The sequence below is a fragment of the Euprymna scolopes genome, chromosome 12, assembly GCF_053919585.1.
Source record: "Euprymna scolopes isolate OS-2025 chromosome 12, ASM5391958v1, whole genome shotgun sequence".
NCBI lineage: Eukaryota > Metazoa > Mollusca > Cephalopoda > Sepiida > Sepiolidae > Euprymna > Euprymna scolopes.
In genome coordinates, this window is record NC_136493.1 from 99,093,513 (window position 1) to 99,107,325 (window position 13,813).

General features: G+C 31.4%; 1 long non-coding RNA gene across 1 annotated transcript; it reads left to right on the plus strand.

The window, feature by feature from the left end:
• Nucleotides 1-8,272: 8,272 nt before the first annotated feature.
• On the plus strand, nucleotides 8,273-13,269 carry LOC145291445 (uncharacterized). Its single transcript, XR_013869419.1, has 4 exons — nucleotides 8,273-8,951; nucleotides 9,880-10,159; nucleotides 10,584-11,540; nucleotides 12,293-13,269. It is a non-coding gene; the product is annotated as an uncharacterized LOC145291445 (long non-coding RNA).
• Nucleotides 13,270-13,813: the final 544 nt, after the last annotated feature.

The window sequence follows — 13,813 nt, forward strand, 5'->3', positions numbered from 1 at the left end:
GCGATAGCTCAACAATAATTCATACTTAATAGATTTATGTTGTAATTCCTACGAATTCCCATTAATTGCTTAAAAATGATTTTCTTTATAAAAATAAAACTACTTGATCAGTTTATGTGATTTTTTAGAATTTGATATTTTCGTTTCTTCACAGGTACGTAGATCATAGGAATTTTTATTTATTTATTTTTTTTAATATAAGAGAATTTTGAACAAGAACCCTTTATTTTAACCGTAAACAGATGGTTAAAGTGATTTACAAATTATTAAAAGGAATTCTGGTGGATTTAATTTTGTAATTAAATTATTAATATTATTTTTATTTACACTATTAATTATTTTTCTTTATAAATATTCAATTAATAATAAAAAAAAGTTAAATATTATTACTTCAATTCTCATAATTGTGAGAAAAAAGAAACATAGATGTGTGAAGTTGTCTTATTAGTCCTCGCACAAAAGCGCAGGACACAAATTTTTTTAAATAATAATAGAATAACAAAGTCTTTCGCTAGCGAGGACTACTATTGAGTGTAACCAGTTATACACTCCTTTTGAAATTTTCATCTCTATTTTTTTCGTTATTTACTGAATATTTTTAATGAAACCTATATGAAATATGTTCCTTATTAAATTGTAAAGATTTTCTATTCTGAAAGAAGTTTAAAAAAATTTAATCTAAAATTTATTTAAAAGTTTTTGTTAAAAAAATTCAAATTTTCTCATTATTCAGACATTATGACAAAGAGGGAGTTGCAAAAAAAAGGTGTGGTGTGAGGAGAATTACGAACTGAAACAGAGAGAATATTCAGACCTGTAATAATACAAAGAGGGGGTTGCAAAAATGAGGTGTGGTGTGAGGAGAAATACAATCTGAAATAGAGAGGCGGAGAGTTTTTATAAATACATACAAAAGCACATTCATCTTTTTTTTTTAAATCCAAATTAATAAATTAAATAAAATATAATCTTAAAAAGATACGATACAAGTTAGAAAAGCATTTCATCCAAGGCATGAAAATTGTTAAACAAAATGTTTTTACTATAGGATTTAAAAATAAAGGTACAAGATTCAATTTGAAATTTATTTATCTTCAAAGTGCACTTTTATACATTTTACAAAGTACGGTATTAAATTTGCATACCTTACTTTGTAAAATTTATAAAAGTACACTTTGAAGATAAATAAATTTTAAATTGAATCTTGTACCTTTATTTTTAAAGCCTATAGTAAAAAAACATTTTGTTTAACAATTTTCATGCCTTGGATGAAATGCTTTTCTAACTTGTAATTTAATTAATAGGAAGATAAACAAAATGACTGTGACCAATGACAATTTCAAAGTAATTTTGAAGCCTTTAAAAGTTGTTAGAGAAAGTAATCTCTGATTCAAATGAAAGTTGGTATTTTCAAAGTCAATTATTATTAATTTGTGCTTGTATGGGAAACATAAAAAAATATTTATTGAAGGAGCCACTATTCTAGAAAAGAACTTATTTGTTTTTTAGTGAACTTAAAACCATTGTTCACTTTTGCTGTTCTACTTTAATTGATTTATTCCTTAGGACATTACAGACAAGATCAAATCTGAATTTTGAAAAGCCTGTGCACAAAAATCAACACATTCTGACCTACAAAAAATGCCTGAGCAGTTCCGTTTGCATTCCCGGTAAAGGTGTCTCAGGTAATTAGCAATGAACTATATAAGAAGATTAGAAAGTGGACCTTGGGTTTATTTTCAGCAGCCTCGTAATTCTCATTTCCCTTATTTTGTCCTTTAGTCCTCACATTCCAAGAGTAATGTTTCTGACAAAGGGGGAAGCATTGCATTGTCCAGAATCCATCCATCTAATACTTATTTTTGATTAGTTTTTAACCTTGAGGTATATATTTTTTTCTCCTTAGATTGGCTTCATGCCTTGCCTGGATCGATTTCCATAAAAAAAAAAACTTACTCAGTGAGAAGGTAAAGCCTGAGATGGTAGACCTCCTAGGATTGAACAGAATAGCAAAACCACTGTCAGACTGATTGTTTTAAGAAATGATCCTTATAAGGTTGTTCTACTTAAATCTGTGAATTTCTTAATATCTATAATGGCCGTCCTGTCTCTGCAAGAGAATTTGCAATCAATGTTTTATTTAGTTTCTACTGGAGGCGGGGGGGGGGGGGAGCTTTCCCGGTTGTAAAATATATTTTAATTTATGCAGATTTCGCATTTATTATTACAGAACCAGTTCTCTGTTGAATATTATGTATATATATATATATATATATATATATATATATATATAGTACTGATTTCAAAAGTAAAAAAAAAAAAACATTAGCCAATCAGCTAGAACCGAAACCAAAATATTTCATGTTCCAGCCTTGTTGCCTACCATTAGAGCTATCGACAGATAGATAAGAAAGATTTAAAATTAAATCACTTTAAGCTATGAATGAATTTGCACATGCGCAAAAGTAACATAAATATGTCAATAAGTTGAAATGAACACTTTGCATTTCAACTAGCCGACATATTTCTGTACGCGTTATTCATCCATCCAAAAAAGATTTTACTCATTCTAAACAATCGTTAGCATATGATTGCTATTTCCTGTTAATTTCAGTGTTATTTGACGAGTAGTTTAAGAGTTTATCGCTTAACTATTTTTACACATGCATACATACATCTACTGTTTTATTTATATAGATTTGTTAACCATAAATTTACGTTGAAAATATGCAATCTAACATATAAGATAAAGCGGATCTGTTTCTCAAGTTTTGTTTGGTTAATAACATGGTTAGAATCAGTACTACAATTAAATACTGTTGCAGTTGTGTGATATGCAAAGCAAAAACAAAACTCTCTTCTGAAAAGTAACAATGTTACCAAAAATCAAGTACCTTATTTCTCCCTCACCATTATTAGAGTATAGTGTCCAGGCATCTACTCCATAGTTAATCTGTCCAAGGAAGTTGATCAATAATCAGAAGGGACCATATCTTGCTTGTCATCACCATCCATCAGTCAGGCAGAAACTAAAAGTCAAAGATATATATTTATATATGTATATTCACAGATACAACGTATCCTTTTTATTTTTTATCTACGTTCACCCCTAATAAGGCATATCGCCACTTGGACGTAAGGGGCTACTATTTGGGACCATGCCTAGAAAAGACTAACAAAATGATTGTTTATGTTATATTTAAACTTCTGCATATCTGTACAGTCAGGAAAGTAGGTAGCAGGAAGGGAGTTCCAAAATCTAGCTATTCGAGGGAAGAAACGATTTGAGTAGACTCAGTTGAAAGGAAAATACTAAATCTGATTCCACATGTAAAAAAAACAGAAATTTCTTGGTTCTGAATGAAATACACTCTCTATGAGTGTTTTGTTTTTTATTATTATTTTTTTTTTTTAGGAATTTAGTATACAAAAAACAGACGCAAATAATTCTTTTAACATGAAATAAATTGAGAAAGAAAAGAAGTTTCTTTAAAAAGAAAAATTTGCAAAATAAAAAAAAATAATGTTTCTGAATTTTTTAGATGAGGATTGATAATTTATATTATTCGAACTACTGTTCTCATCTTGAATGTTATTCTCATAAGATTTCAGTTGATGTAAATTGATCATGTTCTGCTGACTTTCTCCAGGTCTTGTTGAACTCGGCAATCTGTTTTGCCAAACTCATGAATCTGCACAGAATTTTGAATGGAATTTGTTATTTAATTCACAGTGTTAACATGCTCTCGTTCTGTAAGCTATGATCTGACAGGAGTCTTAAATAATTCACAATTGTATTCTTAGTATAACCTAGACTGAGGATTGAACCTTCAGCCCCCTCTCTTAAAACTAAATTTGACTTAGTACTTCTGTTATGCCATGGTTCCATGTTTAGTAAGAATTTTTGGAGCATTAAATTTTATTTTTTTTTTAGATGTGCAATCTTTTTACTTATTACTATTATCTCTCTCTTTCTGTGTGTGTGTGTATATATATATATATATATATATATATATATATATGACAAAAGACTATATTCCAAAGTTCATGATGTTGACCATCTTATAAATAAATTATAAGATGGTCAACATCAACCTTTAATTCAGTTGAACATTTACAATTACAATATAAATGTCAACTGAATTAAAAGAATAAATTATAAGATGGTCAACATCATGAACTTTGGAATATATTGTTTTGTCATTTATTCACTATATTGCTCTGTAATTACATTGAACTTCTTAAATAAGGATTAGTATATATTACACAGAAAGATATATATATATATTTCCGTGGAAATATTTTTTTATTCACTTATATTTCTTTTTTATATGTACCAATCCTTATTTAAGAAGCTCAATGTAATTACAGAGCATATAATGAATAAATGACAATATTCCAACATGCGTTGTCTTGAAAATGTTGGTCAATCTCATTGACCTAATTTTTGGGAATTCTGTGTCCCCCATTTTGAATTCTTTTATGTCATTCCTGGGAGCACTTGGACTCCGGCTTCTGACTGACTTTTCTTTCGGCGTCATTCCCGGGCAACTGGATTATTCAACATACAACCATCGCTCAGTAGAAGTTGGTCGCCATCGTGGATTTCCTTACGTTTCTTTATGTTCACTTTAACAGATGCGTTCTGTTTCTTTGTGGTTTTAATAAGGCAACAATTTAAATGTTTCCGTCTATCAACTATAATTGGGTAAAATTGTTAATTTTATATCTACCCATGCGGATTAAATAAGATTCAGTTTGAAATACTGTTTCAACTTTTAGATTCCAAAGTTCAAAAAGTCATAAATTTGCTTATGACAACCAAAAGAATAGTAGTCTGAACTATTCAAATTATTAATCTCTCAAATTATGCAACCGTTTCTTTTCATTACAAATGTTTTGGTTAAAGAATACATACATACGTACATACATACATATGTACATGCATATATATATATATATATATATATATATATATATTTTTTTTTTACTACTGATTATTAATTTTGAATCTCGTATTTTTTTCTTCTATGAGAAAGCTTGTTATTTGAACCTTGACATATTTTACCTTTTTTAAACTACAGATTTAAAATTTCTTTAATTAGAAAAAAGTGGAAATCAATGTTCTTTATACAGTCGGAATTAAAATATATTTTTAAAAATAAAATATGTATTAAAATACGTTTGAAGCCAAATTACAACACGAAATTATAAAAATAAACAAGTGTTTATTTTTTAAGAGTGACATTAATAATTACGCGTCGTAATGTAGCTTATGTATTTTATTTTAAAATTAAAATTTCAGTCAACGCTTCTAACACAAATAAAAAAAATGAAAAAAAAATCTACCCTGATTATACATATATGTATTTATATTTTGTTTTTTCAGTAAATATTTGTCAATACAAAACTTAATGCAATGAAAAGAAAAGCAATTTTTTTTTCGTATTATTTGAATTCTTTAGACTACTGTTTTATCTTGACTATTATTTTCACAATGTTTCGGTGGATGTAACCTACAACCTTCTTCTGGTGTATATTGTCGGACTTTGGAATCTTTTGTTAGACTCATTTCAATCCTCAGTGTGTGCGACACTCAAAATACAATTGCAAATTACTTAGGACGTCTACCCAGTCATGGCTGACAGAACGAGAGAATGCTACACCCATGGATTGAATAATCGGTTCTATTAAAATTCCGTGCAGATTTCCGAGTTCAACAAAAAGATTCTCCAGTTTTACAAGAAACACCTGAAGACGGCCGTTGTGAAAATAACACTCAAGATGAGAACAGTAGTTTGAATAATCTAAATAATATGAAGAATCAATCCCCATCTCAAAAACACAGAAACGTCACTTTTTTTTTTCTGCTAAGAAACTTGTTCTTTTATCGGACCATTATTCGTTTTGTGTGTCAGCAGCCGATAAGAAAAAAGCTGAAAACATTTCTAACTTTTTTCTTAAGGTAAACAAATGTAATTTTTAACAGATGAAATTAAATCCAACGTAAAGTTTTGGTTTTCAGTCTTTAATATTAATTTGTAGTTTGGTAAATTTTTAGATGAAACGAGCCATTTCTTTAGAAGAAGAAAAAGAAAAGGGCTGTAATAATTATTATTGACACATTCTAAAAAATATAATTCTTTTATTTTTTAAATGAAAATTGCGTGATTCGTAGGAAAAAGAATTATCGGTGATAACTCCCATCTCCCAAAAGTGGCATTACTTGGAAGTAAAATCTTTAATTTTTGTATTTTTTAATCATTGGAAAGAATTTGAGTCCTTCGCCATTTTTTTTTTTCTAATGCAATTTATGCCAAATATATATATGTATATATACTTCGGAATAGTTTTTATTTAACAATCAGTGGTTATGTAAACGTGAGATTGTAGGTTTACAAAATATTACTGGCAGTAATATTCTATAATTTATCCCATCTAAACAAGAATTGCTCGATATGCAAGATAGAGCAAATAAATTAAATTGTAATTCAATGAATTTCAAAAAACTCTCATTGAAATGAAATGAAGTGGTTGAGTTTCATATCAAAGAATTGTTATTATTCTAAGCAAGACAAAGAATGTTTTAGAAAATTAATCTCCTTAACCTATAGGGTTTCGATGTCTACCATCTCATCAGAGGAGAGAAAATATTAGCAAATAGCTCATTCATTGAATTACAATTTAATATATATATATATATTAGTGATGGAACGCTTCCAATATTTTCCCGATTCCATACTAAATTCCGATACAATTACTGGATTTCGATTCTTTATAAATCTCTAAAATATTTAACTATAAATTTGTTATTTTTCCTGATTACAGTAAAAACATGTTAAATGTGCAGATATTTTTTGCAAACGTCAAAATACACTTGTGGGGCATGGTCTATCGATTTTAGTTTTACTGGTAGTTTAAGATCAATAAATATTTATTATTTTTATCATTAGTACTAAGAGTGGAAGATTTTGTTTTGAACAAAATCAAATAAAAAAAAAAAAGACAATTAAAAGAATCGTTTTTGGTATCGAAAAAATAGGCACAATGTTTTCTGATTCTGATACCGATTCCGATACCCTCAAAAGTTCCGATTTTTTTTTTATTCACGATTCCTGATTCTGATTAATCGTCCCAACACTAATATATATATTTTAAATATAATTAACCACAATACATATGCTGCTCCCCATTTGGGGGTACCAAATTGATAAAAGGGAAAATTATTCCCAAATTGCATTTAGGTAAAAATGCACTTTTGTATAAATAATTGAATTCATTAAAAAATATCGCAAACAGAAACAAATAAACAATATCTCTCGCTCTCTGTCTATATATATACAAACATTATATATATATATGTTTTTTATAAAAAGCGGAAGAATGCCAAATTTTGATTATAAGAAGACACTTTCTCAAGGAAAGTCGCCAGTGTATTTCTTTTCATTTTCTGTTTCCTTTTTCTTTTGTTTTTCTTTATCTTCTTTACATTTTCCTTTTCTTTTCCTCTTTTTCCTTTTCTTTTTTATTTCTCGTTCCTTTTCTTTTTCTTTTCTTTCTCTTAAGTGCTGCTCACAAAATTCTTTCCTCTCTTTTTCAAAACATTTAAAACGCGTATATTTAATTCAATCACGTTTAACTAAAATCAACTTACTCAACCTAATGATCCCTTTATGCATTTTTTTTTTTTCAATTTTGATCCCATGGTTAAAGTTTTTAATGAAGAAGCCAAATTTCTATTTTATTGTTTGGACATTATAGGGAAATTTCTGCAGAACAGAAGATTTTGTTGTTTTTTTTTTTTGCTTTTTTTTTTTTTTTTTCAGTGAAAACAAAAAGAACAAAAGTAAAAAGAAGTACTTAGGTTAGTAGATGTAGAACAGTTGAGATAGCAAGGTCAGTTAGAGACATGGAAGAAAATGATGAGGATAGAAAGATAAAGACCTTGCCAGAGAAAGGTTAGTTTGTAATTAAATTTCTAAAAGCCGTCCAACCCAAGGCAACATGTAAAACACTTGTTCAGCTAAATATGATGTTGACAGCTCATAAAAATTTAATTAGGGTCAGGTGGATGGAGAGACACCACTGTAATGAAAAAAATTTAATGAGGGTCAGGTGGATGGAGAGACACCACTGTAATGATCGTGCTGATTGGTCAAAATTTTATTATTTAAAAGCATGGTTTCACAAGAATTTGTTCACATTGGACTTGAAAACGACCGTGTTGTAATCAGCTTAGAAGGAATCCGTCATAATAGAAAGTTTTCTGGGATTTTTTTTTTTTTTTTTTTTTTTTTTTTTTGGAAATCGCTCTGGACAAATCATGAAGCCACTCGATCTAAGGAGCTAAAAATATTTCTCCAAGGTTAAAAAAAAATTGCCAACAATAAGTGTTAGATGGAATAGATTCTGACCTAGAAAACAGCAATTCTTCCCTCTTTGTAAGAAACATTGCTCTTGGAATGTGAGGACTAAAGGATAGAATAAAGGAAGTGAAGGTTATGTGGTTGCTGAAAGTAATTTGAGGACTTCCATAGTAAATGGATAGGTTGATTGTCGGGTTAGTTGAGTGTATTTATGTCCAGGGTCGGGGGCACTAGTACAAAAAATTATTGGAACACATTTCATTGTTGTACTTGTAAAACCAACATAGGGATGCCAGATTGTGGTGATGGGACAGGGGGTGGAGCCTGGAGGAAAGTGAGAGACCTATTAGTTTAATCTTGTCGAAGAGAAAGAGAGAGGGAGAGAGAGAGAGAGAGACTAACAGTTGATACACCAGCACAGATGTGACAGCAATACTCCATGCATGGGTAGATGGTGGCTTTGTAGAGATATAGTATTCTGTGAAAAGTTTTCTAGCATGATATAGGGAGCCCACCTTCCTTGCAGCTGCCTTGGCAGTATCTCCTATGGATTTGTGTTATACTGCCAGCCAGTTATAGGTTAACGTATGCATAATGGGTACTCCTGCAGTATTTTACTCATCGATTTCACGATCTTAGCCGAGCGTTGATCGACATCCGTCGGAAAACGCCGGAACATGGCGAGCGGTACGATACTCTATCAGCCAATCAGGGCGCTTCAAACGAACGCGCAGCAGACGAATAATTTTCATTGAAATTACACATATAGCATTTCATTTCAGTTATTTTATTGTTCAAAGTAAAAATACACAGCCTTTCATTTCAGCTATTTAATTTAGCAATAATAAAAAAAAACCGGGAGCTGTTGGAAACATATTTATGCGAATTTATGTGGAGACAAAAATTTGGACACAACCCTTTTGTCTCCATAATAAATCAAATCGCGGAAGGCTACCCGGTTTGGGAAGGAGCTTCTTTCCACATCCTCTGAAAACCCTTTGCTCCCTACTTTGCCTCTACACTCAGTAGAAAATCTTCCAGTCGGAACTAAAGATAAACAGTAATTGTTGTCCCCCCCCCCTACAAACATTACTGAAAAAAAAAAAAAACATTGTTGTTACTGTTTAATAACGTTTTGTTAAAAACAAACAAAAAAAAAACATTGAAGTGTTTATTACTGTTGCTTACCCCCCCCCCCAAAAAAAAAGCTATCGGAAAACAAAATGAAACAAACAAAAAAAAAAATATTCAACAAAATAAATTTATTTTACTTTAAAAAAACCTACGGTAAGTGTTTTTTGTGATTTATTTTATCCAAATTTTTTGTATTAATTTTATCCATTTTGTTGTGTGTGTGTAATATCTTTTCCTTGTAATGTTGTTGCTATTCATTCACATACTTTTAGCGTTCTTGCACCGTAGCTCCGAATTCTCGGCTTTCGTCGGCGTTAACGCCGAAAGCGTTCGTCAACGCTCGGCTAAGATCGTGAAATCGGTGGGTAAAATACTGCAGGAGTACCGCATAATGTTCAGCTGCACTTTCCCCAAATTCTTACAGATGTATATTTTTAATAACACCTGACTCACTTCAGTTTATAAAAAAAATCGGTCTTTATTAGGTAAGTCAATCTGTAGCTTGTGACTAGTAGTGCCAGCAAGAGAGATAAGGAGAAGAGAGAGAGAGAGAGAGAGAGAGATGATACATGAAAAGATGAGGGTTGGTGGCAATGAAATGCAACACACACATGTACGTATGCTTATTCGCCTCTCACTGCCTGTTCTGTCTTTATTGTGTACTAGCATTTCAGCCCGGCGTTGCCCGGGTGTTTGGAGGTGTATGTTGAGCAAAAAAAAAAATAGCGGTCATTTTTTTTAAAATTTGACCCCTATTATGACCCCTTACATTTTATAGTTTCGGGCTCAAATCACTTTATTAAGTTAGATCCAGGTTCAAGGAACCTATATCTAAAATTTCAAGTGTCTAGACCCAAAATTGTCGGAGGAGTTTGGTAGAGTTCTTAAAGGTCAAATCGTTGAAATTTGACCCCTTAACAGCCAAATTTCTGGCTGACACCCGTCACATCGATTTTTCCAAATCTCAGTACCCGGTATTTCAAATTTCGAGTCTATAGACTAAAAATTGACAGAGTTATTGCGTAAGGAAATGTACACAGACAGACAGACACACAGACACGTTCACTTTTATAGATATAATAGATGTCTTTTTATTGACCAAATTCACTTATCTCTTTGTTTTAGCCATTGATGTAAGAAGTCAAAATGTGAGTTAGTTTCTTTGTTAACAGACTTTATCTCTCTTGGCTTATGTCATCTCAGTTGACAATTGGAACACGATACCCAACTCTGCCTGGTTGTTTTGGTTGGTTGTTTTACGGCATATCAACCCTTTTCGGATTATTTAATGCTGAATCCAAAGATTTTGAAGAAAAACTTTTTAATTTGTTGTTTTCACGTTGGTTTCTATTTAACCCATAGTTGGGACCCTAACAGGTACTACCACTTCGGGTTAGAGTGGACCTGGGAGCAATGGTAATTAAAGGGTGGCTCCACACTCCCCAAAGCCCACAAGCTGGGGCCTCACCGCTGGATATAGTTAAAGGTCATATCCAGGACCCCCATTGAGGGACTTTTACCCTCTGCAGGGGGGCAGTCGGCGTATTCTAATGCCCCACCGACAGGGCCACCAACTCTGCCTGGATCTGTATATATATATATATGTGTGTGCGTGTGTGTACGCATGTGTGTGTGTGTGAATGAATAACATCCGGTATTTTCCAAAGTTATCCAATTTCAAGAATCCAACCACAATACAACATTTGTTCCACTTGATGGTAAAGATTAGTTAAATCGATGGATTGTCAGTTGAATGATGAAGAATATTATGAGAAGATTGAAAATGATGAATGAAATGAAAAAAAAATATCACTAATAAGGACATTGACATTGGATTTTAAGACAACCATGTTGTAGTTTGCAAGGAAGTAGTTCTATGGTAATATGTTATTTTTATTGGAAATTGTTTTATATATTTTTTCTTCCATCTGTTGTAAATGAATTATGTGAACTCTGGACAAACTTATTCGGAATGATTTGTTGTTAGGATCAAAAACTGAACTAAACATAAAACTTGTTTGAACACAAGTGATGGTGCTTGTGCAGAATAGTGATGTGTTAAATCAACTCATTTTAGGTGAAAACATTATCACTTATTTATGCATCATGTCGAAATTAGTATGAATTCCAAACATTACGAAAAGTGATCCCATAAAAATGTGCTAGATGTAATTTTAACAAAAAATCAGCTGCAATTACATTCCGATATTTTGTGTTAAAAATGTCAGATTGTAATTATTTAGTCAAATTGATCGGTTGCAGTTACCTTCCCCTGGATTTTGCAAACTCTTTAACATTAAAACATATAAAACTATAAATCGATAAACTCGATAAAATTTGTTTTTACTTTTAATTATTTTTCTGCTAAATCATTTTTCATAATTTTTGGAATTTATACTAATTTCGACATGGCATATAATTATGTAATAATGTTTTCACTTGAAATGTACACAAACACCCCAATTGTCTATCCTAGTTTTTTTTTCCACTAGTTCCTTTTTAAGTTTTAAGAATAAGAATGGATTTAAAACAAAATTATTAAAAAAAATATATAAGTAAATTTTAATTTAAGATCCATTCCAATTTCTGTTGAATTGCTATTATTAACAATGGCATTCTCTGTACGTACATTTGAATTAAACTTTAACAGCTGATGAAGGAAAATGTTTCGGAATCATCATTTAATATATATAAACGGCTATATGTTGGTCTGTCTTCATATTTTCAAACTATCTCCTCTGACAATTGGACTTTTCTCTTTTGCCTGAGGTATGATTTTTGGTCTTCTGCAGTTCTAGGAAATCCATCCTTCCAAGCTTTATCTTCTCCTTTTAAAAAGTTCATTAGTTTAAGTTTATTGCTAATTGCCTGAAGCCTCCCTACTGGGAAATACCGACGGTGATGTCTAATTACCTCTTTTTTTTTTTTAACCAGAATGCTCTTCCTCCAGGGTGCTGGCTCTTCAAATTCCACTTTCTGACTCTTGTGTCACATCATCCTGTCCTGGGAGGAAGATAAATCTGCTCAGAGTTGTTTGTTTCTGTTAATGTAGATAAATATCATTTTTGATACTTTTACAGATGTTAAACCAAACCAACCTGTTTTTTGTCAAACTAAATCTAAAATTTGTGATAGGGTTAAGATAAAATCACCTAATTCGATTCAAATTCTGTAAAAGTACTTTATTTTATTTTTTTATTTTTTTTATTTTTCTGGACTGTTATCTGCATCTTCATAGTTGTTTCACAACGTTTCGACCAACAATTCCTCTGCCCTTTGTCAGGTAGTTAATTGCGACAGGATAGGAATGCTAAGTCTTTTAACTTGCATCCTCAGTAATTACTGCCTTCCATAGTTGTCGTTTCATCACGTTTTGGCCAACTAATCCTCTGACTGGCTTTGGGTAGGATTGAAACCGCTATCTACTGTGCCATATAGCACAGTGGATAGAGGTGTTGAATCTCTACGGTTCCAGGTGAGCATTGTCTGTAGATAGTGGTTTCAATCTTACCCAAAGCCAGCCAAAGGATTAGTTGGTCAAAACGTGGCGAGACAACAACAACTATGGAAGGTAGTAATTACTGGGGACGCAGTTAAGAGACTCAGTATTCCTATCCCGTTACCGTTAACCACGTGATGAAGGCCAGAGGAATAGTTGGCCGAAACGTTGTGAAACAACAACTAAGAAAAGATGAGGATAACAGTCCGCAAATAAATAAATATGCAAATTACTCATCTCAAAGGATTCTAATAATAATGAAAAAAAAAATAATATAACACCTTTTTTTAATATAAAAAAAATTAAATCTGAAAAAATAATTGAATGGGGAACGATCTTGTTGGCTTAACTGATATCATTACTATGCAATTAGATATGATGCCTTTAAATCCAATCAGGTCTATTTGATTGGTTAGGCACTGTGAAAGGTATTAACCTGCAATTTTTACCAATCTGGATTCGTTTTCTTGAAGTTGCCTCTGAATAGATCCTTGTCAAAGGAATCTGTAAATGAATCTTCTCATCTATTTGAAGCAGTAACCAAATATATTTCAAATTGCTTTATCTGATGTGACTAAATCGATCAAACCGCTAACTGATCCTGAGGTCAAACTCTGTTACTCACGCTCATTATCTACGCTTTCGTCCTAGAAACCTATTCCTGCTGTTCACCTAATGTGTTACATGCATAAATAAATAATAAATATATAGGGTTTGTATTACTGTACACATAGATTCGAAAAAGTTGTCAAACAAATATATAACAAATAAATGTTATCAAAGGCAAGACAAGTTACTTTTCTATCTAACTGGG